The sequence below is a fragment of the Tursiops truncatus genome, chromosome 12 (assembly GCF_011762595.2).
Source record: "Tursiops truncatus isolate mTurTru1 chromosome 12, mTurTru1.mat.Y, whole genome shotgun sequence".
In the NCBI taxonomy this organism is placed as follows: Eukaryota; Metazoa; Chordata; class Mammalia; order Artiodactyla; family Delphinidae; genus Tursiops; species Tursiops truncatus.
The window spans coordinates 15,845,728-15,872,603 of record NC_047045.1 but is presented as its reverse complement, the minus strand read 5'-3'; the positions used below and the strand labels follow the sequence as shown (position 1 = coordinate 15,872,603).

General features: G+C 36.4%; 1 long non-coding RNA gene and 1 other non-coding gene across 2 annotated transcripts in view; both read right to left on the bottom strand.

Annotated features, from left to right (window-relative positions):
• The window catches only part of LOC141275987 (uncharacterized), a 219,597-nt gene that overhangs the window by 169,203 nt on the left and 23,518 nt on the right, over nt 1-26,876 (bottom strand). The gene's annotated exons all lie outside the window — the stretch shown is intronic.
• On the bottom strand, nt 23,951-24,084 carry LOC117307577 (small nucleolar RNA SNORA70). Its single transcript, XR_004521344.1, has one exon. It is a non-coding gene; the product is annotated as a small nucleolar RNA SNORA70 (small nucleolar RNA).

Here is a 26,876-nt window from a genome sequence, read left to right as displayed (position 1 = left end):
AATTTAAAAATACTTTATTGATGTAAAATGCTAAACATCATCTGAGCCTAAGCAAGTGATAGTCTTTTTGCTGGTGAAGGGTCTTGTCTCAATACCGATTCCTGCTGACTGATCAGGGTGGTGGTTGCTGAAGCTGGGGGTGACTGTGACAATTTCTTAAAATAAAAGAGCAATATTCTCAAAGGCTAAGTAACGTGGAAAATTCAATATCTAAGAATGTGGCTTTTTTAAAAGTGCCATCCAATTATCAAGGTAACTAAGAGTCAAAGGTAAATAAATGTGAGGGAAAAGTCATCATACAATGACAGGATAAATCACTGAACAGTTTGAACATGCAAGTATGGGAATTACAGTTATAAAAAGAATGTAAATGTTTAATATCTTAACAATGTAACACTGTCAATATAAATTTAAAAATCAAGCTATGAGGGACATAACTCTGTGTAATTTTATTTTATATCAGTTCAGTAAAAAATTTAAATATGGTGTTTAAAAAACATAACGATTTAAACTTGTTAATAGTTTTCATTGACTTTTTCTAACCCTACAAGTATGTTTTAAAAAATAATAAGTATTTTAGTGAGGATATATTTATAAGAAGATCAATATTTCCTTGAATTTTACTCTGGGTTTTTCCATCTGTAAAACTAAACTTAACATATTTTCTTTTAAAATATCAAGATTAAATATGATTTCACTTTTATGCATTTTTTATGAAAAAACATTTCTACCTTAACATATTTTCTTATAAAGTCTGCAAATTAATTCCTCACTTTTTCAGCTCCAGGGCTGGTGCCTGCCCACTAATGGATGAAGCCAAGTCCTGGGGTGAGTCCTCCCCCACTGGCAGCAAAGCCATGTCCTAGATTCTGGCTTCAGGGCCCAGGGTATCCCAAAGCTTGTGTTGGTCAGCTGGCGGATGCGGTGGGAGCCCAGCCAGTCCCAGGGCTGGGTCCTGCCATAGCAGGCTGTGGGGCTGCAGTTTTCCTGTGGCTGGTGCCTGCCCACTGGTTGATAGATCTGGGTCCCAGGGTCTCTGGCTGCAAGCCTCTGGGGTTCCCAGGTCTAGTGCCTGCACACTGGCATGTGGTGTCAGTTCCTGGGCCTTCGGGTTGGTATGGCCATGTCCAGGGGCAACTCAAGGGTTTTAATGCAGCCTGTCTGCTTGTGGGTGGGACTATGTGCTCACCCAGTTATTTGCTTGGCCTGTGGTGTCCCAGTACTGGTTCTGGCAGGCTGGTGGGTGGGGGCAGGGTTGCATCCCAAGGTTAATAAGCTAGAGGGAGGACTCCAAAGAAGCACTTGCTAACTCCAGTGTCCATGTGGTAGATCAAGCTCCCAAAAGTGGCTTCCAGCAGTGTCTATGTCCCCAGGGTGAGCTCCAGTTGTCTCCTGCCTCTCCAGGAGATCTCCAAGATCAGGAGTTATGTCTGACCCAGGATCCTTTCAAATTATTGCTTCTGCCCTGGGTCTTGGATCTTGTAGGATTTTGTGTGAGCTCTTTAAGAGTGGAGTCTCCATTTCCCACAGGCCCCTGGCTCCCACAAAAGCAAACCCTGCGGGCCTTCAAAGCCACATGTTCTGGGGGCTCATCTTCTAGGTGCAGGACTTCCAGGCTGGGGAACCCAATGTGAGCTCAGACCCCTTGTTCCTTGGGGAGAAACTCTGACTTCATAATTATTCTCCTGTTTCTGGGTTCAACCCAGGGGTATGGGTCTTGACTATACTGCAACTCTCCCCATCCTACCTGTCTCATTTTCTTTCCTTCTTTATATCTTTAGCTGTAGAAGAGCTTTTACAGTAGGTTTTGGTCTTTTTCATCAATAGTTGTTCCATACTATACTACAAAGCCACAGTAATCAAGACAGTATGGTACTGGCACAAAAACAGAAAGACAGATCAATGGAACAGGATAGAAAGCCCAGAGGTAAACCCATGCACATATGGTCACCTTATCTTTGATAAAGTTGGCAGGAATGCACAGTGGAGAAAGGACAGCCTCTTCAATAAGTGCTGCTGGGAAAACTGGACAGGTACATGTAAAAGTATGAGATTAGATCACTTCCTAACACCACACACAAAAATAAGCTCAAAATGGATTAAAGATCTAAATGTAAGGCCAGAAACTATCAAACTCTTAGAGGAAAACATAGGCAGAACACTCTATGACATAAATCACAGCAAGATCCTTTTTGATCCACCTCCTAGAGAAATGGAAATAAAAACAAAAATAAACAAATGGGACCTAATGAAACTTCAAAGCTTTTGCACAGCAAAGAAAACCATAAACAAGACCAAAAGACAACCCTCAGAATGGGAGAAAATATTTGCAAATGAAGCAACTGACAAAGGATTAATCTCCAAAATTTACAAGCAGTTCGTGCAGCTCAATAACTAAAAAACAAACAACCCAATCCAAAAATGGGCAGAAGACCTAAATAGACATTTCTCCAAAGAAGATATACAGACTGCCAACAAACACATGAAAGAATCCTCAACATCATTAATCATTAGAGAAATGCAAATCAAAACTACAATGAGATATCATCTCATACCAGTCAGAATGGCCATCATCAAAAAATCTAGAAACAACAAATGCTGGAGAAGGTGTGGAGAAAAGGGAACCCTCTTGCACTGTTGGTGGGAATGTAAATTGATACAGCCACTGTGGAGAACAGTATGGAGGTTCCTTAAAAAACTACAAATACAACTACCATATGACCCAGCAATCCCACTACTGGGCATATACCCTGAGAAAACCATAATTCAAAAAGAGTCATGTACCAAAATGTTCATTGCAGGTCTATTTACAATAGCCCGGAGATGGAAACAACCTAAGTGCCCATCATCGGATGAATGGATAAAGAAGATGTGGCACATATATACAATGGAATATTACTCAGCCATAAAAAGGAACGAAATTGAGCTATTTGTAATGAGGCGGATAGACCTAGAGTCTGTCATACAGAGTGAAGTAAGTCAGAAAGAGAAAGACAAATACCGTATGCTAACACATATATATGGAATTTAAGAAAAAAAATGTCATGAAGAACCTAGGGGTAAGACAGGAATAAAGACACAGACCTACCAGAGAACAGACTTGAGGATATGGGGAGGGGGAAGGGTGAGCTGTGACAAAGTGAGAGAGAGGCATGGACATATATACACTACCAAACGTAAGGTATATAGCTAGTGGGAAGCAGCTGCATAGCACAGGGAGATCAGGTCTGTGCTTTGTGACCGCCTGGAGGGGTCAGATAGGGAGGGTGGGAGGGAAGGAGACGCAAAAGGGAAGAGATATGGGGACATATGTATATGTATAACTGACTCACTTTGTTATAAAGCAGAAACTAACACACCATTGTAAAGCAATTATACCCCAATAAAGATGTTAAGAAAAAATAGTTGTTCTACAAATAGTTGTAATTTTATTGAGAGGAGGTGAACTCAGGGCATTCTGCTCTCGATCTTGGGAACTTCTCCAACTTTCATATCCTAAGTTAGGCTTTATGATCTCACAGATATGAACACTTTTGCACTATTTATGTGGATAGTTATGTTAAAACAAATTAGTAATGGTATAAGACATTCTAAAGACTCTGTTTAACCTTTTTAAAAGAAGGGACTCAGGGATATTAGAAATGTCCATTTATTTAATAACAATTGACTATAAATTCTCAGTGTTTATGATGGAAATGTATCTTTTAATCAATAATATGTTTTTAATGTAGCTCATGTTAATATAAATGTAACATGTTTTTCTTTTTTTTATAATTCAATAAGGCTATTTCCCTACATTGGGCTAAATTTTAAGATTTAGTTTTACAGTAGGTGGCATATGATATTAAGCTCTGAACATTTTTAGGATCATATAATTCAATCAACCATAGACACTTGAATATTTAATGCTTATTTTCGGTTTGGTTATTGTTTTTGCCTCATCATTTAATTCATGATATCCTACTTCATGTTAAAACATAATTTAGCTTTATTATAGATAAAGCATATTAGTGAAGTAGAAATAGCTCAGAAAGGAAGTCAGAATACTTAACCTCACCTGCTTTTAGTGAATTTATATTCTGTAAGCATCAGTTAACACATATGTAAATTAGGCCAATAATTTCCTCTCTCTTGCAAGGAACAAATGAAGTAGAGCAGACTGGTTTTATTGCCCAATTGTAGCAAAGATTCCAAACTAAAATCAAGATACTTTAGACTACTCAAAATATGGGGGATTTTATTATTTTTTCTTTGAAATGCTGTTTCATGAGATTCTTGATCTGTTTTTGTTGTTTTTCCCACTGTTTCAAAGTTACTTCATGGAATTCCTTCCAGAATATGATAAGGAACAGATACAAGAGTGTGCCAATAGGATTATAGAACAGAATAAAACTTCTGATGCATAGCACACATCTGGTTTAACAGTGACATCAAAGAAGGGAGAGTCTGAAGCCCACACGTTATTTTTAATTTGTTATATTCTTTGGTAATCCTTTCTTCTTTTGGGTTTTGGAAAGAACAAATATACAGAAACCTAATCAGTTACTGGGAAATTTTGAGGCAGAACAACTACTATGTGCATACGAAAAGAAAAAGTGGCAGCATTTTTTTTTTCCCCAGAAAAATAAAAAAGATGAATCAGGCATTTTTCTCTCATTATTTCTGCTCATGGATAAAGCAATGAAATGATGTTTTCTTCTATACATAATCAGAAGGTTAGAATCAGGTGTGTTTATAAATAGACTATATATATATGGCTAGATTGCTCACTGAAGTTCTGTGAAGAAAAGCAAAATGTATTTTAGAGCAAATGTATGATGGTGTGATATCTTTGGCTGAACTGAGCAAAGCAAAAAAGAAACCAATTATATCCCATGTTGTTAAATTACTTTAAATTTCTACTTTTAATCCTTGTTGGTTAAACTCCTGGTTAACTGTTCAAAATGTGTTATTACAAGTCTGACAGAGCTCCTGGGGTCATTGAATCTCTGTATAATACCTTACTAGCTAAAGCGCTCTGCCTTTCTCTTCTAATGGGTGATGTGTGTACTGGAGGGCGAGGGGTATTGGAGGAAAATGAGGAGAAATCACCCTCATCACAGACATTATACTGGCATATTTGCCTCGATATATACCCCTTGCACCCTTCCATTATAGCATTTTCTTAAGTAACTGTTGATGAATGAGTTACTAAATGAAGTTAGCTGAGCCTCTTTAATATTCAGAAACTCATTGAAGGGGGACAGGTAGAAGGCAAACTCCACCAGATAGCTGGGAAGCTCTGAGAATAAAAGACCCAATGAGGCCTTGAACTTCATCTGGGAACTGTGCCCTGGGAGCTATCCAAGGTACTAACCAGCTATAACTTAAACTTTGTTCCAATTCGGATTAGTTTGTCCTTGGAAAGCAGCGGGGGCAAAGCGGGTAGAGAGAAGGGAGAGATGTTCTTCTCCCAACTATAAATTTAAGGCCTGCCTTTGTTCCAAGTCATGTACACCTGGGACAATTATTTAATCTTTTTAAGTCTGAATATCTTCACCTGGAAATGAACATAATAACTACCTATCTCATAGGATCAAAAAATATTGTGAGGATCAAATTGGTTAACACATGTAAAACATTTAACACAGTATCTAGCACAGAATAGGTACTTTACAAATGTTAACTCATTATTATGCATTCAAAAATACAACAAGCACCCATGTACCTACCCCCAGAACTACTAAATGTTACACTTGTTACACAATCCCCAGATTTAATGCCTATCTCTCTTACTAGAATTTTATACTTCATAGGGACAGAAAGCATATCTTCTTTTATCCATTGCTTGCCCAGTACCTGGTCCAAAATAATAGAGTAGCCACGAAGGAAAGAGAGCGGGTTGCATCGTTAAAGCCATTTGAAAGAGGGGGAAATGTACACAGTATGCCAGCTTAGGAAAAAAATGGAGCCAGGGGCTTTACCCAAAATATGGTCCTGCATTTCTTCTATCTATTAGAACCCCTTTTTAGTCATTCTTGAAGTGTAAAGTAATATTATAAATACCTGGGCCAATTTCACAATGAAATGCTTTGGGAATTAAGGTATTTTTCAGCTTTGTCTTAAGGCTGTCTGACCCTACAAGTTCCTCTAAGTTTATAAACTCACCCCAGCACCACACAGGCAGCACAGCATAAAAACAAGCCACTTACACCCTCCTAATGTTTACAGTCTTCATTCTAACCTCTAATGGCTAACTGAATTTGGAATCCAAATCTGTTCCTGGATTCCCCTGTATTCAGACCTCAAATATCGTCTTCCAGCAGATTGTGCTTCCTCACACTCTGTGCCTGACATCCATCATGCTTCTCCAGCTCTAGTATCTATTTTCTTTTAACACTACAATTTTCTTTTCTCCTGTTATTCCCTATTGATTCAATCTGGATAAACATGCCAAATAGCCAGTCTTCCCTGGAAAACACCTCAACTCTGGAACCAGAGACAAGTTAACTCTCCAGCTCTCATTCAACATGAAATCAATAGAACTTTGGAAAATGAGTGACTGAAAGAAATTCAGTGTACAGATAATTTGACTTATAATCATTCCAACCTCATCAAATACCAAAACAACAAAGAAAGTTTGGTATGAATGGAATTCTTAAAAACCTATTTTTCTGTATTTCCTAAAATCTACCTGGATTTTGTGCAGTTATATCAATCTCTTTGTATTCAACATACCATATTTCAAGCACAATAAAGTTCATGATAAAAAGTAAGTCTACTTTTTCCTAATTAAAAAGTTTTTTATACTATGGAATGAGCCCCTAAATGAAGCAATAGAAGGATAATTACTGCAAAATCAAGCACACTGAATAAAGAATAATCCAATATATTTGGAATGATGGACAGAATGATCTGCTGGCTTTGTCTCCTTACACTTTTTATGATTATGTGAGATGTATAGACTGCATAAATGTCTACTTATTTCTCCTTAATTATTATTTATTCTTTTCTTCTTTTAGGATGTCAGCCAAAGGGGACATTAGGTCTTTTACGATAATCAAAGATGAACACTCTGCTTACAAATAAATATGTACATAGTCACGATTGCAGGCTGTTGAATCTGAAGTCCTTTGGAGACCATATACTTTCTTACTAATGACTGTAACAACTACACAGAACTACACAGTACTGAGAGACTAAAGAATTCATTCATGAAATAATTGCATAGCTATGTTGATTTTCATTTTAGTAGCAGGGAAATTTCCTCTGCTTGAGAAAGAACTTAAGTTTTTAACTTAAGTTTTTAAAAGTTTATTGGACTGGTTATAGGGGTTAGTGGGAATGGAAATGTGGGTGCTATAAGTTGCCACCAAAGCCATTAAGGATAAGTTCCAAAGTCTTCATTCAAATAAAGAATGTTATATTATAAAGACCAATGTTATCAAAGATCACATTCATGTTCTGTGAATTGACTCTACTTTTTAATGTCCATTTAAAAGAAAATATAAAATAATATTTTATAGATTTATTTGGAAAACTCTGTCCTACGTATTGGCTTCCTAGGATTTTTAGGAAAAGCACCTTCTCAAAATCCCATTTAATTACAAATATACCACCCTTCCCAATAAAGATTTAATTGGCTCCCAGAGTACTGGGAATTTGCATAATTGAATCAATTGTATGAACTAGGAGATGAGATATATTCAAAATCATCTTAAAGAGATAGAATGGCTTTCAGGTGTAAAGAAAGATCTTAGGCTAATATGACTAATGGCACTGGGATATTTTTAAGAATGTATGTATACCTCAAAATTGGAGGATCAGCATAGAACAGAAAAAATGTCTTCAGTGAACCAAAATTTATAGTGATTCCCTAGTACTATGCAGAGAAGAAGTAGCCAGTTAATTAAATTCAATGTTTTGTACTGTAAGATATTCATGCCTCTTATGGGAATGGATAGGTTATCACAGCTTAATTTTACTAGCCATTTAAATCAATCAAACAAGTCTTGTTCCAATTTCATGATGTCTCAAAAATATGACTTCCTGAATAGAGATTTCTGAACAGAGATGATAGAACAGCCAACATGAGTATCTAAGTTCATACTTTGCTGTAAATCACTATGAGTTAATAAGTAGGCAACCTATTTAATATATCAGTCTCTTATGATGTTTATTATGAAGAAGTCCTTAAAGACAGATTCACTTTCATGGCACTGAATGAATCAAGTTTGGGGTTCCACAAGCCACTGACAGTTGACACAAAAGCAAGGCACAGCTTTTGAGTTACCCTCACCATGGCATAAGACGACTAAGCATTTCTTAGATGCTATCTAACCTCAAATTTGCCACCTAAACTCTGAAATAAGAAGTGACATATGAGGTTTTTGAAGCAAATCATGGCCATTCTCCGAGATGTGACCTTAAGGAATAGAGATATGACCCTTGTTACATATTCTACTGCTCTTAAATAAACTACCCTCATAGCATAGAATGAAAAACATATCATGCTCAAGGATTCTGTAGGTCAGGAATTGACAGAGTACAGTAGGGATATCTTATTTCTTTTCCTGGAGCCTCAGTTAGGAAGACCCAAATGGCCAGGAGTAACTTGCATACCTGAGCACTAAAGTTATATGGAAGCATTTTCACTGACATCTTGGGCATTTGGGCTGAAATGGTTCAAAGGACTTAGGCAACTGGGACTGTTAATCAGAGCACCTACATTTGACTTCTTGTGATTTCGGATTTCCAGAGCAGGGGTTGCCAGAGGAAACATTCTATGAGAAAGCAACCAGGGAGTGGCCATTCCAAGAGAATCAAAGAAAGCAGTATGGTCTTTTATGACCTAGCTTCAGAAATCACATAGTTTCACTTCTGCTAAATTCTATTATTAGACTTATTTATAGCAAATCTCTAAAGTTAATCCAGTATTCTACCTTTATTTTCTACATAGCACACAGTTATGTTATTTATATGTTATATTTATGTTATTTATATGTTATATGTTATTTATATGTTGACTTGTTTATTCTCTCTCCCTGGCACTAAAATAAGCTTAATGAGGGGAGAAATTGTGTTACTGACATACTTATTCACTGACTTATTTGCAACACTTAGCACTATCCTAGCACATAAAAGATGCTAAAATCTTATTGAATGAATTAATGAACAAGTTAATGTTCCTACATTCCTTGATAGATTAAAATAAGTAGGACTATTTATAAAACATAGACGCACTGAATTTTCAAAGCTAGATGCTATAATACTGTGCTTGAAATCTGTGATTATCATAAAATATTTCGTGGAACACTAAATCTATGATATGTTGCATAAAATGGGTTTCATGGTCAAGTGTGTTTGGGAAACACTTAACGCGAGTTAATTCCTGAAAAATCACTCTGCTCTTTCGCACATTAAAGTCTCTGAGAAATCTTAGCATTTAAAAAAATGTTTCATTTTGTTCTACTCACTTTACTCAACTTATTACAAAACACCTTAGAATAGTTACTTAGCTCCCATGGCTCTAGCTTTCCACTGAACACATTTTAGTCCAACCTCATCCTAATTTAGTTAGTGTTGATTCCTGGATATCCAGGTGCCAGAAGGATCTAAAGGTGAGGACCCCCTTTCTCGAGATGTCACCATAGGTGACAGAATTCAAGCTACTTGTTTAAGGTCACAAGGAGAGTTGCTGGAAAGCTGAGAACTGAAGCCAATTTCTCCTTCCTATTAGTGAAATGTTTCATTTACAACACAGCGGCCTTTTCAGATTCATAGACACAACTCTACCTTGTGCTCATCATGGACAGATGATTATCCTCTTTTGAAAACCCTTTGAGAGATATTGTTTGTAATCTCCCTCAGTAGTCTGCCCGATTATTTATCAGGTCAGACTCAGACTGCAGTAGGGTGGGATTCCATTCCGGAGGGAAAGCATTTTCTTTGTCTGATTTAAAATGTTCCATTAAAAAGTAATTTATGAAAAATTCACAAGCACAGTTTGCACTTGTGCCTTGGCCAATAGGGTGGTGGAACTTGGAGCAGGGTCTCCAGCATGCACTCAGTCCTTGGCACCAGGCCCCAGTTTAATGACAGTCTGAGTCCTCACACTTACAGGCCCCGCCCAGTGAGGTTGCCAAGCGTTTGTCATAGTCATGCACATCAGTCAGTCACGGGAATGGAATGTGAAATGGTCCAGAGTGCAGCAGACCCTGAGGCAGAGGGTTTTCCAGCTCTAAACTGCTGAACATTTAAAATACAACCTCTACAGAGTCTACTGAATTAATAAAATATGTATTTAAGTATTCAGATTCTCTCTTCAGTTCCTCAAAGATTTTAATCCCTCCACTGATTTAGAGACATAACTTCATTTATAAAAAACTCTCCTCTAGGCAGATATTTATCCATTTGTCCAATTATGATATGTAATAAGCAGAATCTTAGGAAGCTGTTGATAAAATATTATGCAAGAAAGAGCGTTGACTTTGCATTCCCACAGGTGCAGTTTAGTATCAATATTAGCTTCATCAGTTGCTATGGAACCCTTAGCAGTTTACTCAACAAAGCCAAGGTTCCCAAATCTGAAAAATAGGGACAGTAAGTACAGCTCCACTCTACTGTTGTAAGAACTAAATAAGAAAACATATTTGCAAATAGCTGACAAAATGCCTGGCACATGGTAGGCTTTCAATAAATATTCTTTCCTGTCTCATACAAAATCAGAGTTATATTTTAAGTCTACTGGGAAACAGTAATTAAAAGAATCTTGGGACAGTGGAATTGGGAAGTTGTTGTTCAATGGGTATACAGTTTCAGTTTTGCAAGATCAAGAAGTTCCAGCCATCTGTTACACAACAATGTGAATATAGTTAATTACTGAACTATACACTCAAAAATGGTTAAAATGGGAGAGGACATCATCAAGATGGTGAAATATGAGGTCCCCTGCTCATATTCCCCCCCACCAACAATAATTCGACAGCCATCCATGGACAAAATTGCCTTTGGGGGAGTTTTGGGATTCAGGTAGAAGATTCTGAAACAATGATGGAACTCAAGACAAAGAAGGGTTGTTTGAAGAGGTAGGTCTGAGCCCAGGTAGCAGATTTGTTGACTCTAATCTCAGCTACAGCCCTATAAACAACCCTGTCCCCGTGTGGACTTGACTACAGCCTCGTTTGGCCATGGTCCTGCCACCAGCACCATCTACCAAGAAATTTAAAAGTCATGCCTGCCCATGGCTTGGGTAACAGGCCCATTGACCTTGGTTCTGGCTGTGGACCCTGAAGGGTCTTGTAAACCTGCTCCAAGTCCTCTTAGCCACCAGTCCTGCCCATCCATGTCCCAAAGCAGGCCCTCCAACCTCAGTCCTGTAGACCCTGAAATGTCCCTGTAACTCAGTTTCAACCTCTCTCAGCCATGAGCCAGAAACACTCCTTCCCTCCCAGGAACTCACCAAGGCTCATCTGTGTCTCCTGACGTAGGCCCATTGACCACGGTCCAACTGTGGATCTTGAAGCAGCTCTGTAACTGAGCTCCAACCCCTCACAGCTAAGTCTGGGAGCCCTCCTGACCACACAGGGACCTACTGGGAGTCATACCTGACTATGCCCCCCTGGAGGCAGGGCTGCCAACATCAACCCAATTGCAGGTTCTGAAGCAGCACTGTAACCTGGTCTCAGTCTCACTTGGCCATATTCCTGGGGAAGTCATGCCCAACCAAAAACCTAGTAGGAGGCATGCCCTTCCATACCCCCAGAGGCATACTGCAGACCTTGGTGCAAGCCACGGACCATGAAGCAGCCCTGTGACTTCCTTCTAGCCCCTCTCAACTGTAGTCAGAGCTCAATCCTTCCTACCCTAAGACCTGTCAGTGATCTGTCAGGAGCCATCCTAGAGACCCAAAGAGAACCACACTCATCTGCACACCTGATAACAGACCTACCAACTATGAAACTCACTTTGGGCCCAGCAGCAGCCATGTGACCCAGCTCCAACCACACTCGATTGTGATCCTGGAGAAAATATCATCATCCCAGAGACCCAACAGAAGATATGTGCCTGATAAAGGCAATCTGTAAAAATTAGAAGAGGTGTTTACTTCTTCAAATGCACAGACACCAAAACAAGGCTACATGGATCACAAAGAATCAGGTAAACATGACACCACCAAAAGAACCTAATGAAACTCCAACAACCAACCCCAGAGAAATGGAGACTGATGTATTGCCTGACAAAGAATCCAAAATGATCATCATATAGAAGCTCAATGAGATGAAAAAGAGCACAGACAGACAGCTAAATGACATCAGGAAAACAATGTATGGACAAAACAAGACATTTAATAAAGGAATAAAAGCCATAAAAAAAAACCAAGCACAAATCCTGGAGATGAAGAATACAATAACAGCACTGAAGCATTCAATAGAGAGCTCAACAGCAGCCTCGATCATGCAGAAGAAATAATCAGCTAATTCAAAAATAAGTCATTTGAAATTAGCCAGTTAGAAGAACAAAAAGAAAAAAGAATTTAAAAAGGGTGAAGAAAACACATGGGACTTATGGGTTGCCATCAAGCATTATGGGAGTCCAAGAAGAGAGAGAGAAAGAGGTAGAAAGCAATTTTAAAAATCATGGCTGAAAACTTCCCAAATCATGGGAGAGATATGGACATCAAGATACATGAATCTCAAAGGACCCAAAACAAGATCAACCCAAAGATTACCCCTAGAAACATTACAAATTAATTCGACAAAGAGAATTTTGAAAGTAGCAAGAGAATAGACTCATCACATATAAGGTTATCAGTATACTTCTCATGAGAAATCCTGCAACCCAGGAGGGAGTGGGATGATATAGTAAAAGTGCTCAAAGGAAAAAAATAATAATATTATACCCAGCAGAGCTGTACTCCAGAAATGAAGAAGAGATAAAGGATTCCCATTCAAAAAAAGCTGAGGGTGTTCATCACCACTAGACACGCTTTATAAAAACGTTAAAGAGAGTTCTTCAAGTTGAAATGGAACGACACTAAGTAACAACATAAAAACATATGAAAGTATAAAACTCACCAGTAAAGGTAAATATATAGTCAAACTCAGAATACTCCAATACTGTAATTATGGTGCATAAATCACTTTCAACACTCGTATAAAAATTAAAAGACAAAAGCATTTAGAATTACTGTAGCTATAATAATCTGTTAATGGAGAAACAGAATAAAAAGACATAACATAAAATGTGGAGAAGTACAGAGTTTTTGTATTTAACTGAGGTTAAGTTGCTATCAAGTTAACATAGACTTATGAGAAGTTTTAGGTAAACCTTATGGCAACCACAAAGAGGAAACCTCTAGTAGATACAAAAAGATAAAGTGTAAGGAATCAAAACATACCACTACAAAAAAACCAACAAATCACAAAGGAAAAAAACAAAAAAAGAAAAGAGAGACAAAAGAACTATAAAGCAGATGGAAAACATTAGAAAAATGACAAAAGTAAGTGCTTCACTAAAATAATTAGTTTAAATGTAAGTGGATTAAATTCTTCAATCAAAAGACATAGAGCAAATGAAGAGATTAAAAAAAAAAAAACAGAATCCAACTCTATGCTGTCTACCAAAGACTCACTTTAGATTTAAGGACACATATGGGTTGAAAGTGAAGGGGTAGAAAAAGATATACCATGTAATTAGTAAACAAAAGACAGCAGGGGTAGCTAAACTTATAACAGAAAAAAAAAATAGATTTTCTGTCAAAATCAGTCACAAGAGAATGTCACTATATAATGAAAAAATTAATTCATCAAGAGGATATAACCATTATAAATATATATGCACCCAATTTTTGAGCATCTAAATATTTAAAGCCAATATTCACAAAACAGAAGGGAGAAATTGACAGCAATACAATAATGGTAGGGTACTTCAGTACCTCATTTTCAACAATAGATAGATCATCCAGAGAGAAAATCAACAAACTTTCATAACACTATAGACTAAAAAAAAATCTAAAAGACATATATAGAACATTCCATCCAACAGCAGAAGAATGCACACTGTTCTTAGGCACACATGGAAAATTATCCAGGATAGATTATATCTTAGGCCACAAAACAGGTCTTAACAAATTTAAGAAGATTACAATCATATCAAATATTTTTCCTGACCACAATGGTATGAAACTAGAAATCAATAACAGAAGGAAAACTGGAAAATTCACAAATATTAGGATATTAAACAACACATTACTGAATAACCAATGCATCAAAGAAGAAATCAAAATAGAAATCAAAAAATATCTTGCAACAAACAAAAATGAAAAACAACATACCAAAACTTATGAGATGTAGAAGGAGCAATTCTAAAAAGAAAGTCTGTAGTGATCACTGCTTACATTAAGAAAAAAGAAAGATCCCAAATTAAGCTATCTAATTTTACATTTCATGAAACTAGAAAAAAAGGAACAAACTAAGCCCAAAGTAAGCAGAAGAAAATGATAAAGACTTGAGGAAAAATAAATAAAATAGAGACTAGAGAGAAAACAGGAAAGGTCAACAAAACTAAGAGCTGATTTTTTGAAAACATAAACAAACTTGACAAAACTTTAGGTAGATCAACCAAGAAAAAAAGAGAGGAGGCTAAAAAAAATAATTGTATAAATGAAAGAAGAGAAATACAACTGATACTACAGAAACACAAAGGCTCATAAGCGACTGCTATCAATTATATATTGACAAATTGGATAACACAGAATAAATGGGTAAGTTCCTAGAAACAATAAACCTACCAAGACTAAATCATGAAGAGAAAATCTGAACAGACATTAACCAGTAAGGAGATTGAAGCAGTACTAAAAAATCCCAACAAAGAAAAACAAAGAACCAGATGGCTTCATGTGTAAATTTGACCAAACATTTATAGAAGAATTAATGCCAACTCTTTTCAAACTCCTTCAAAAAACTGAAGAGCAGGAAACACTTCCAAACTCATTTAAGAGGTCAGCACTACCCTCATACCAAAGCCAAACAAGAATACTACAAGAAAAGAAAACCACAAACCAATGTATTTGATGAACACACACGCAAAAATTCTCAAAATACTAGCAAACTGAATTCAACAGCATATTAAAATAAACACACACATCATCGAGTTAGATTTATCCCTGGGATGCAAAGATGGTTCAAAATACACAAGTCATTGTGATATACGACATTTATAGAATGATGGATAAAAACCATGGGATTATCTCAATAGATTTAGAAAAGCACTTGACAAAATTGAATATCTTTTCATTAAAAAAAAAAAAAACTCAACAACTTAGTATAGAAGGTTTAGAAGAAATGTACCTCGACATAATGAAGGCCATATATGACATGCCCACAACTAACATCATACTTAATGGTGAATAGATGAAAGATTTTCCCCCAAAATTAGAAACAAAACAAAGGTTCTCACTCTCACCACTCTTATTCAACATACTCATAGAAGTTCTGGCTAAAAAAAATCAGGGAAGAAAAAAAAATAAAAGGCATCCAAGCAGGAAAGGAAGAAGTAAAATTGTCTCCGTGTTGCAGGTGACAAAATTTTATTTATAGAAGACCCAAAAAACTCCATCAAAAAACTGTTAGAACTAATAACCAAATTCAGTAAAGTTGTAAGATACAAAATCAATATAAAAAAACCAGTTGCATTTCTTTATCGAACAACAAACTATCCAAAAAAGAAATTAGAAAAAAAAATTCCATTTACAATACCATCAAAACAGAATAAAATACTTAGGAATAAATTTAACTAAGGAAGTGAAAGAGCTGTATACTAAAAACTATAAAACACTGATGAAAGAAATTGAAGAAGGCACAAATAAATGAAAATATATGCCATGTTCATGGACTGAAGAGAGAATTAATATTGTTAAATATTCATACTACCCAAAGTGATCAACAGATTTGATGCAATCTCTATTAAAATTGAAATGTCATTTTTCATAGAAATAGAAGTAAAACAATTATAAAATTCATGTGGATCCACAAAAGACCCTGAATAGCCAAAGCAATCTTGAGAAAGAAAAACAAACCTGGAGGTATCACACTTCCTGATTTCAAATTATATTACAAAGCTATAGTAATCAAAACAGTATTGCACTGGCATAAAAAACAGACACACAGACCAATGGAACAGAATAGAGAGCCCTAAAATAAACCCACACATGTATGCTTAACTAATCTTGACTAGAGTGCCAAGAATACACAATGTGGAAAGGATTGTCTCTTCAATAAACAGTCTTGGAAAAACACTAGGCAAAAGAGTGAAATTGGACCCCTATCTTACACCATACACAAACATTTACTCAAAATGGATTAAAGACTTAAATGTAAGATCAGAAACCATAAAACTTCGGGTTTGGTGGGACTACTCAAACTAAAAAGCTTCTGTACGACAGAGGAAATAATCAATGAAATTAAGAGGCAACTTATGAAATGGGAGAAAACAGATACATCTGGTAAGTGGTTAATATCTAAAAAACATAAGGTACTCATAAAATGCAATAGTCAATGGCGAGGGGAAGGGTAAGCTGGGACAAAGTGAGAGAGTGGCATGGACATATATACACTACCAAATGTAAAATAGATAGCTAGTGGGAAGCAGCCACAGAGCACAGGGAGATCAGCTCCGTGCTTTGTGACCACCTAGAGGGGTGGGATAGGGAGGGTGGGAGGGAGGGAGACGCAAGAGGGAAGAGATATGGGAACATGTGTATATGTATAACTGATTCACTTTGGTATAAAGCAGAAACTAACACACCATTGTAAAGCAATTATACTCCAATAAAGATGTTAAGAAAACAAAACAAAACCCAATAACCCAATTATAAAATGGGCAAAGGACCTTAACAGAAATTTTTTCCAAAGAAGACATATAGATGGCCAACAGGTATATGAAAGGATGCTCAGTATCACTAATGATCAGAGAAATGCAAATCAAAACCACAATGAGATGGTTAATAACAAAGAGAAAAGAGCTCACAAATTTTGGCAAAGGTGTGGAGAAAAGAGAACACTTGCACTGTTAGTGGGAATGTAAATTGGGCAGCCACTATGGAAAACCATGTGAAAATTCCTCAAAAAAAAAAAAAAAAATAGAACTACCATATGATCCAGCAATCCAACTTTTGGTTATATATCCAAAGGAAATGAAATTACTATCTTGAAGCGATATCTGCACTCATATGTTCATTGCAGCATTATTCATAATAGCCTATATATATATACACATATGTATACATATATATGTGTGTGTCTGTAGAAAATTGGAATATTATCCAGCCATAAAAAGAAGGAAAGCTTGCCATCTGTCACAACATAGATGAATCTGGAGGACATTATGCTAAGCCAGGCATAGAAAGACAAATACTGTATGATCGCACTTATACATGGAATCTAAAGAAGTTAAACTCATAGAACCAGAGTGTAGAACAGTGCTTGCCAGGCATCAGGAGATGGAAGAAACAGGAATGCTGCTCAAGGAGTATAGACTTTCAGTTACAAGATGAATAAGTTCTGAGGATCCAATTACAGCATAGTAATTATAGTTTATAATACAGTGTTGTGCACTTAAATGTTCTCACCAAAAAAAAAAATTAGTAACTATGTGACATGATGGATGTGTTCAAATTGGGAAAAAAGGTTAACATAGTTTTACGTTATATGTTTTTTTACCACAATTAATTTTTTTAACTAAAAAAAGAGGAAAACATCAGGAAAATCCCAATTGAGGTACATTCTACAAAATACCTGACCATTACTCCTCAAAACTCTCAAGGTCATGAAACACAAGGAAAATCTTAAAAACTGTCACATCCAAGAGGAGCCTAAGGAGACATGATAACTAAATGGAATGTAGTATCCTGGATGGAATTGGGGGGTGGACGGGGAGAGGTGGGGCCTTACTTAAAATCTATAGGAATCTGAATAAACTACAGACTTTAGTTAATAATGATGTTTCAGTATCAGTTCATTAATTGTGACAAGTGTACCATACTTGTAAAATATTAATAATAGGAGAAACTCTGTGGAGGATATATGAGAACTCTCTGTACTATCCTCTCAATTTTTCTGTCAATCTAAAACTGCCCTAAAAATAAAGTTTGTTTTTAGAATAAAGTTTTAAAAGATTGGAGTTGATCCCTTTGTAAAGCAAGGTAGTGTTTTAATATGAATAAATACCTATGTAGTTACTTGTTCTGAAATGTCAGATTTTAGCACGGGCAACTTTTAAAAAGGAGAACAACTTATATTATGTCAATATTTCTTCTGTATCACTTGTGGATAAAATCTGAAAACTAAAATATACTTATTTATAAATTTTTAAACTACAAAAGGGCTGCTTATTCTTTATCTCTTCATAAAATTACAGCACTTATACTTCAGAGTGAATATTTGGGAAATTGTAAATGTATAACAGAGGAAAGAAGCACATAATTAAGCCTCCATGTATTAAAACTTTGGCCAAAAACAGGCCAATAGAATAGTAGGCCAGGTAAAGCAAGGAAAGGACAGATCTGTGATATACGTATGGTGATAGAAAATCTTTGGGACTGGTTAATTAATAAAATTACAAACTTTAGAAAACATTAAGTTTCACTGATACGTGACGCACCAATTCCACTCTGTAATATCCACAGAAATGGGTGCATATGTTTACCAAAAGACATTACTAGAATATTCATAGCAACACTATACATAACAACACTATACATAACAGCACCAACAGAAGACGCTACCTAAATGTTCACCGATAGAAGCGCTAAAAGGAATTATGATATGTTTATACAATGGAATACAGCATTAGCCAAGATAATAAATGATCTATGACTAACAGCAACATTGAGGAATCTCACAAGCATAATACTGAGCCAAACAAACCAGACATGAAAGAATACATATTATATGATTCATTTCACATAAAGTAGAGAAACACACAGAACTTATCTATTACCAAGAGAGCTGTTATTCTTTGGGAGTTGGTAAGTAGAAGGAACTAAAGAGGCTTCTGGGGTGCTGGTAATAGTCTCTTCCTTGATCTGGGCATGTCCAGTTTGTCAACATTGATGAGTTGCACACTGATAACGTGCTACCTTTCCTGGTGGTGCTTTATACTTTAATTAAAAATTCCAAAAATTTTACTTGAAATTAGTTTGGCCATGACCCCAATATTTAAAAATCTGCATAATATCAAACAGACTCTACTGTATAGCTCTAAGTACATCAGATGAAAAATTGTTCAGAATTCAGCTTGTAAGGGCTCAAGGTCATGCAGAAGAAGAAAATACCATGTATTTAGATTACGTCCATATAATCCTGAAGTATAAGATTAACTGAGCCAATTAATCAGACCAATGAAAAGGAAAACTGTAAAACCAGTCCATTGACTGAGGGGAAAATATTTGTTCTAGAGTCCTCATGGGATGCTATTTCTGCTTATTCATCACTAGTCACTGAGGATCCTCAACCATCGGCTCCAGCCTCGTTGGCCCTTAAGCCAATGAGCATCACACTGAGAGACCATCTCCGAAGTAATCAGTGGGGTCTAGAGTTAGCTGGAATCCCCATAACTGAATCACTAAACCTCAGCCTTTGTTTGTGTCTCCTCCACCTGTGCAAATTCTGTATACTTGGGTTTTACCACTCTTCCTACTTTGTGTTCCAAATATCTCTAGGACCAGTATCCTAAACTCTAGCCAGTTTGGCCAGGATCCTGCAAGCCTGCCTGGCTCTAGCCAGCTCCCTCTCCTTTCGGAGTTAGGTCCTGTCCCAGTTTTATTTAAAACCGTTTGAGTTCCCCTTGGACTCAAGAGAGTACCACCAGCCTAACTATAAGGGTTTCATTTGCTGCTAGGCACCCAACCACCAGCCAGGGCCTTTTAATTATGAACACTGTGTTCTCAATTACTTTAACTTTGCTTGCTGACCTCCCTTCTGAGCATGAGCCCTAAGCCAGGCCATTTTTTGGAATGGTTTATTCCCCTTTTCCTGATATGCCACCATTGTATTCCAAAAGCCATAGGCAAAGCCCACGAAAAATATGATATGGTGAAAAAAGCCCCTAGTCACTGCCTTCTTGGCTACAGAGTCAACCAAATAAAAATGTACCAGCTTACATTATTTTGATGCTTAGTAACCTAAAGGCATGGAAAATTCTCTCAATAAAAAGGCATTTAGGCCTGGCAAAGCCTGGAAATGCAGACAATGATTGCAGTTCTACATTTCAACTCATTTTCCGTAAACATGTATAATCATTACAAGGTTAAAATTAAAGTTCACTTGTGCCTCAAACTATAGAAATCACTTTATATCAAATGTCAACCAAATCTGCAAGCTATTTTCATGTAAGGAAGAAAAACGTACTTTGATATTTCACACCAAAAATATGCTTTCTGGGCACGTTCAAATCAAAATAAAATTATTCACCTTAACAATTCAATCTAAAAGTAAATTAAGATAGTTACCTAACCTAATTTGAAAAGACTATAAAATTTTAAAGCAAAAATTACAAATGGCTGAATTCTGAAAATATATATCAAAGGGAGTACCTGGAACCACAATTACCTTTCAAATGATTCTACTACAGTAAAGTCAAGCTTAACAGTTCAACTAGACTATTTCCCTAAAATAATCATTTTTTACTGTTTTGTGGTTGCCCAATTATTCAGGTGTCCTTGTACTGTGTGTTCATTGGCTCCTGTTGGCCTGAGGTCTCCACTGCATCATGGTCTACCTGGCCTGACCACCACAAAATGAAAAGTGAGCAAATCCACTTATTGTAAGGTAATAAAAGGCACTGTTCACAGGCTAGGCAAGATCATTGTCTATAAAGTGGTTGATGCAGGAATAGATAAAGATATACCAGTTGGGAAAAGCTTTGGATAATGTCAAAATGAATACATGACTGAAGATCAAGAGAACCAAGCTACTTCAAGGCTACTTCCAGGTGTAAGTAGCTGTAGGATTGAATACATTTGATGAATTTGATTGAATACATTGATGCATTTCTAAAACTTAGTAACTGAGCACAGACAATAGATTTTGGTACAATGAGGTGCTGTCAGCAAATTCTATAATTATAGAATAATTTTGATAAGTTGTTGTCCTAGTCAGTTCAGGGTGCTATAACAGGATACCAAAGATAGGGTGCCTTAAACAACAAACATTTAAATTTTTTTTTGGTTGAAGTATTTATAATTTACAATGTTGTGTTAGTTTCAGGTATACAGCAAAGTGATTGTTATATTTTTCTGATTCTTTTCCCATATAGGTTATTACAAAATACTGAGTATAGTTCCCTGTGTTATACAGCAGGTCCTTGTTGTTTATCTATTTTATATACAGTAGTGTGTGTGTATTACTCCCAAATTCTAATTTATCCCTTCCCCTTCCCCCCTCCTTTCCCCTTTGATAACCATAAGTTTGTTTTCTATGTCTGTGAGTCTGAAAACAACAAACATTTATTTCTCAAAGTTCTGGAGACTGGAAAGTCCAAGATCAAGGTGCTCAATCCAGCATCATGTAAGAGTACTCTTCCTGGTTTGCAAATGACTGGCTTCTCATTGTGTCCTCACATGCCAGAGAGAGACAGAGAGGAGAAAGCTCTCTACTGTCTCTTCTTGTAAGAGCACTAATTCCCTTCATGAGGGCTCCACCCTCATGACCTAATTACCTCCCAAAGGCCCCACCTCCCAACATCATAGTATTGGGGATTAAAATTTTTCAAAACATGAATTTTGAAGAGATACAAACTTTCCAACCATAACAGTTGTCATTCCTAGAGCATGAAACTGGATAAAAGAAAATTTTGCAGTGCAGTGAATATGGTTTCTCTGACAGGAATTTAGAAAAAGCTACATGACTTTGTTAAAATTGTAAATATTTGCTGTGGGCACACTGGACCACGATGTTTCTGGTTCACTCTGCTTAAAAGAAAAACTTAACAATAAGAGGTGTCTGCTCTAAACTCTCTCTTTTCAAAATTCATTACTAACCAAACTTAATGGTGGCCTGGATTAATTTTAAAAGATAGGACATGAATTTTCTTGATGTATTTATATGAATCACTTTATATACTGCACAATGCATAATGAATTCAAGCTTTCAATGATTTAAAACTAGTTAAGCTGTAATTTAATATACTGTCTTAGTGTTTTTATCTTAATTCCAGCTATAATGTTTATTTCCTAGCTTTCCATTTACTCATTTAGATATCTTAGGTAATTTATTTACTTTTTTGTTATTTTTATTTTCATATGTGTGCAGGCAGTAGGAAACATTTCTTACCTATTTCACAAGACTATTAGATCAGCTGAATTACTCTTCATCTCCAAAGAAGGAATAAATGACATTAGCATAGGTTACAATTTTTCCAAATAGACAATGACTGTTGTTATATTTAGTTATATTCTCTGTACTCATAGTCATATATGTTCCAATATTCTGTAAAGAGTATATAGGCATGAAAAATGCTTATAATTAATTTTAAAATTTTATTCAAAAACTCAGGTAGGTAACAGCGCAGATGAGGCAATGTATTAAAAAAACAATCCCAAGGAGACAGTGAGTGAGAAGAGTTTCTAGAATCGAGACTATTCTTTCCTTTGACCTTATTTTCTTTAAGAATAAGGAATCCAACAACTGATCGTAGCCATCAGATCCACTTGGATCAGGAAAGCAAAAGTGATACAGGGCTTCCCTGGTGGCACAGTGGTTGAGAGTCCGCCTGCCGATGCAGGGGACACGGGTTAGTGCCCCGGCCTGGGAAGACTCCACATGCCGCGGAGTGGCTGGGCCCGTGAGCCATGGCCGCTGAGCCTGTGCGTTCAGAACCTGTGCTCCGCAACGGGAGAGGCCACAACAGTGAGAGGCCTGCATACCGCAAAAAAAAAAAAAAAAAAAAAGTGATACGAAAAGGCAAAAATAATCATTTAGGTATTTCTCAAGAAGTGTGATATATAAAAAGATCCTTAGACTAGATTCTTTGATTTTTTCTCTCTGTGAATATAAACTTTAAGTACAGTAGTGGATAAGTTAAGGTTTGATCATAACTCCTTATACCCTATTGTTCAATGAAGGGCTGAGCTTTAAGTATAAGCATAGAAACATAAGATGTCTTATCCCCTTATTTTACAGATGAAGATTTCTAGTTCACTGGGATAAATTTACTTGTCCTAGAATAAAATAAATTCAGGTCAGACCTAGAATTGGAATGCAGAGTTCTCATTCTTTGTTTAAGATCCTTTCCATTAACCCAAATTATCCCTAAATTATTCTTAGTTGGACCTGATAGTTATTGAGATTATTAAATTCTTAATCTGTACATTTAAATTTTATATATGTATATACTATGTCACTTTCTAGCAAGGGGTTATTCCTAAATTATGGATAGCTTTAAGGAATTAAGTCTTATCTGAGTTTAGAGCAGTTCTTCTACTCGCACATTAATGAACAGTCACCATCAAAGCTGAATCTTCTTTTGCTCTAAGTAAAATAGACTTTTTTTTTTTGATAAGAAAGTAGAATTTATTGGTGGGCATGAATAAGGAGGGGACAGTGCCAAGGCTCTCACGAGCGCAGGGCCTGCCATGGGTCCAGAGGGCCACGATTAGGGATGTATTCGACCCCACAGCCATCGGGAATGAGCCGCTTTTCTGCCACCATGTTTTCAAATTCGTCTGCATTAAACTTAGTAAATCCCCACTTCTTGGAGATATGGATCTTCTGGCAGCCAGGGAACTTGAACTTGGCCCTGCGGAGGGCCTCAATCACATGCTTCTTGTTCTGCAGCTTGATACGGATGGACATTATGACTTGGCCAATGTGGACCCTGGCCACTGTGCCCTGGGCTTTCCAAAGGCACCACGCATACCTGTCTGGAGCCTAGACTGGGGACAGCATGCCTGTCATTAATGTCCACTGGAAAGAGCTGTCTCCAAGGTCCCTCAGGGCAACCCATACAGGCAACAGGCTGGTACACTACCAAGGAGGCTACTCTTTACAGCCATTGCACATGGGGCCCCCATCGGGAAAAGAACACAGTCCGCTTAATTGGCTGCTAAACTCTTTTTTTAATCATCAGTACTTATATTTAAAAATTATCCAAATTCAAGGTTTCCTAGCAGGCTAAACTGATCCTAAAACATCACAATCAGAATTAATTGAAATAAGACATTATTCACATAATAGATTTGTGTAAGTCTATGTTACATTGGTTCCATTAGAAATAATTTTCTACCTGCTTAAAAAATAAAGAAAAAAAACTCACCATTCAAGATTTCTGTTCTAAATAAAAGCAATTATGTGCTACCTCCTCTGATTTCTGCTCCATTTGGAGTTTGTTTTAGGTATTTCACTTTGGTGTTTTTTAAGAAATACTAATGCAATAAAAATGAGCCTTGTCTAGTTTTCCTACTAATAATTTATGTATGTATACATAATTTCCAGAAAAATATTCAAATATATTTCAAATCTCTCTTACTATTAATATAGGTTCTGTTAAGTTTTCCAAGAAATGTGAGATTGTATTAAAATTTTAATTGAGGGTTTTTCAATGTTTGGAGTTGAGAAAAAGTTATCCTGATTTAGGCAGTGTAATTCAACTCCTGCAACTACTAAAATAAACTCAAATAAAACTTACGGATATGGTTATCAGACAGCCGACAAACGCAAAGTTTTCCCTCTGTCAGGAAAGTTTCCGGTGGGAGAGAGAGCATGCATAAGATAAAATGTGCTCCATAATCAAATGGATAAGGCTATTTATTGAGAAGAAAGTAAATGAACCATAATGTTATAGATGTATAGACTTTGACATCCCATAATGTGAGTCTGAGTCAAAAACTAGTCATCAAATAAATGACCTAGAGACTAAAAGTAGTACAATGGTCTGCCTGTTTCCTCCCTGCTCCTCTAACTCTTACCCAAGTCTAATCATCCTTCATCTCTAGACTCAGTCCTGTGCCAGACTTGGCACCCATTTGGCCTCAAATACTGGAGCTATAAGCTGGCCTATGGCAGGAAAGTGGCAGCAAAGAATCTGTTCTGACCTTGGGATTATATTACTTACTTCATTCATTCATGTACTTAAAAAATATTTATTGAGTGCCTACTATGCACCAGGCATGATACCAGTCCTAGGAAGACAGGAATGAGTAAAAGTTACATCACAAGTTGCATTTCATTTTCTATAGTAGAGAGACTGAGGTAGATACTGATAAAATATTATTTCAGAAGTATAAGATTAATACTTTATCAATTCATTCATGTTTTAAAAAACATTGTAAGTGTCTTTTATGATCTAGGGTTTATCCTGGATTCTGGGAATAAGAGGATGAAAAGGGCAGGCAAGGTATTTGCCTCCCTGGGGTATTGTATTCTGTAGAGGAAAGGGGAAGTGGAGAAGGCAGAGCTGGGCAGATATAAACACATAAAAGCCGTTTTAAAAATTCAAAGAAAGATATTGTCGTTTGTGGTAAATGTGAAGGAGAAAGGCTAAGTGGTGAGACAGAAAATAAGAGGGGATGAGGCTACTTTAGGCAGGATAAGATGAGAACTCTTTGAGAAAGGTGATTTGAAATCTGAAAATACTTTTCTTCAGATTCAAACAGGAAAGAGTCAAGCTTATGAAAAGTCAGAGTATGTTCTACATAGAGGAAAGTAAGTGTAAAGTCCTAGAAACAGGAAAGGTTTGTGATTATTCAAGGAAAAGAAATAATTCCTCCATAGCTGGAGCATAGTAAGTGAGACAGCAATTAGTAAGAGAAATGATTTGGGGAGAAAGAGAATTATGTAAGCCATAGTAAGGAATTTGAATTTTCTTCCAAATGAAATTGGAAGCTATGAAAGGGTCTTAAGTGTTAAAGTGAAATAATCTGATTTATGTTTAAAAAGATCAGTCTGGCTGCTTTGTAGCAAATGGAATACAGAAGGGCAAGAATGGAAATAGCAAGACAAACCAGACAGCCCTTATGATGTTCTAGGCAAGAGATGATGTGATGGTGATGGTAAAAATTAAGACAAGTAACCAATTTGAGATACTTTAGGGTAGAAGAAACAAAGATTATTGATGGATAAAATAATATGGAGTTTTGAGTTTCTTGCTTGAGCCAATTGGCTAGATGGTATTAACATTTATTGAAATGAGGAAACTGGGAGAGGAACAAGTTTGTTTTTTGATGGATTGCTTATTATTGTTGTTGTTGTTTTTCTTTGTGGATGGAGGGAGACCAGTAATGAAGAAGTCCATTTTGTTTTCTTGCAAAACGCTCACTATCAATAAAACTTAGCTCTTCAATAAGTTATTGGATATATGATTCTGGATCTCAGGTGAAAGGTTAAAGCAACAGATAAATATTTGGAAGTAATCAGCATAGAGATATCACTGAAAATTGAGGTTGCCCAAATTATATAACTTATTGGGAAAATAGAGCAAAAGCTAATCGTCTGTAGAAAAAGTAGAAGCCAACCAATGAGACTGAGAAACAGTAGCCAGTCAGATCAAGGAGAAGTGGTGTTAAAGGAAACTTTCTTTGGAAGTAAGAACCATAACTCTCATACAGACATGAAATAAATATGTGTCAAAACTTTATCTCATTAATTAAGGGAACCAGACAGATGTCACAACCAATTCAAAGGAGAAGTCAAAGAATCACAAGCTTATATGGATTAAAGAAATAATAAATTTATAAATGGACCCCCAAACTGGGTTTATGAGTAGGAAGGGGAGAGGGTAAGAATTATTTCCCTCACCAGATACAATTTATTTTCATGTCTGTAGACAAGAATTATTTCCATTGCTTCCAGTTATCTATAATTCCCAGTTGTAAAACAGATCAAAGGCAAGGCTCAGAATCC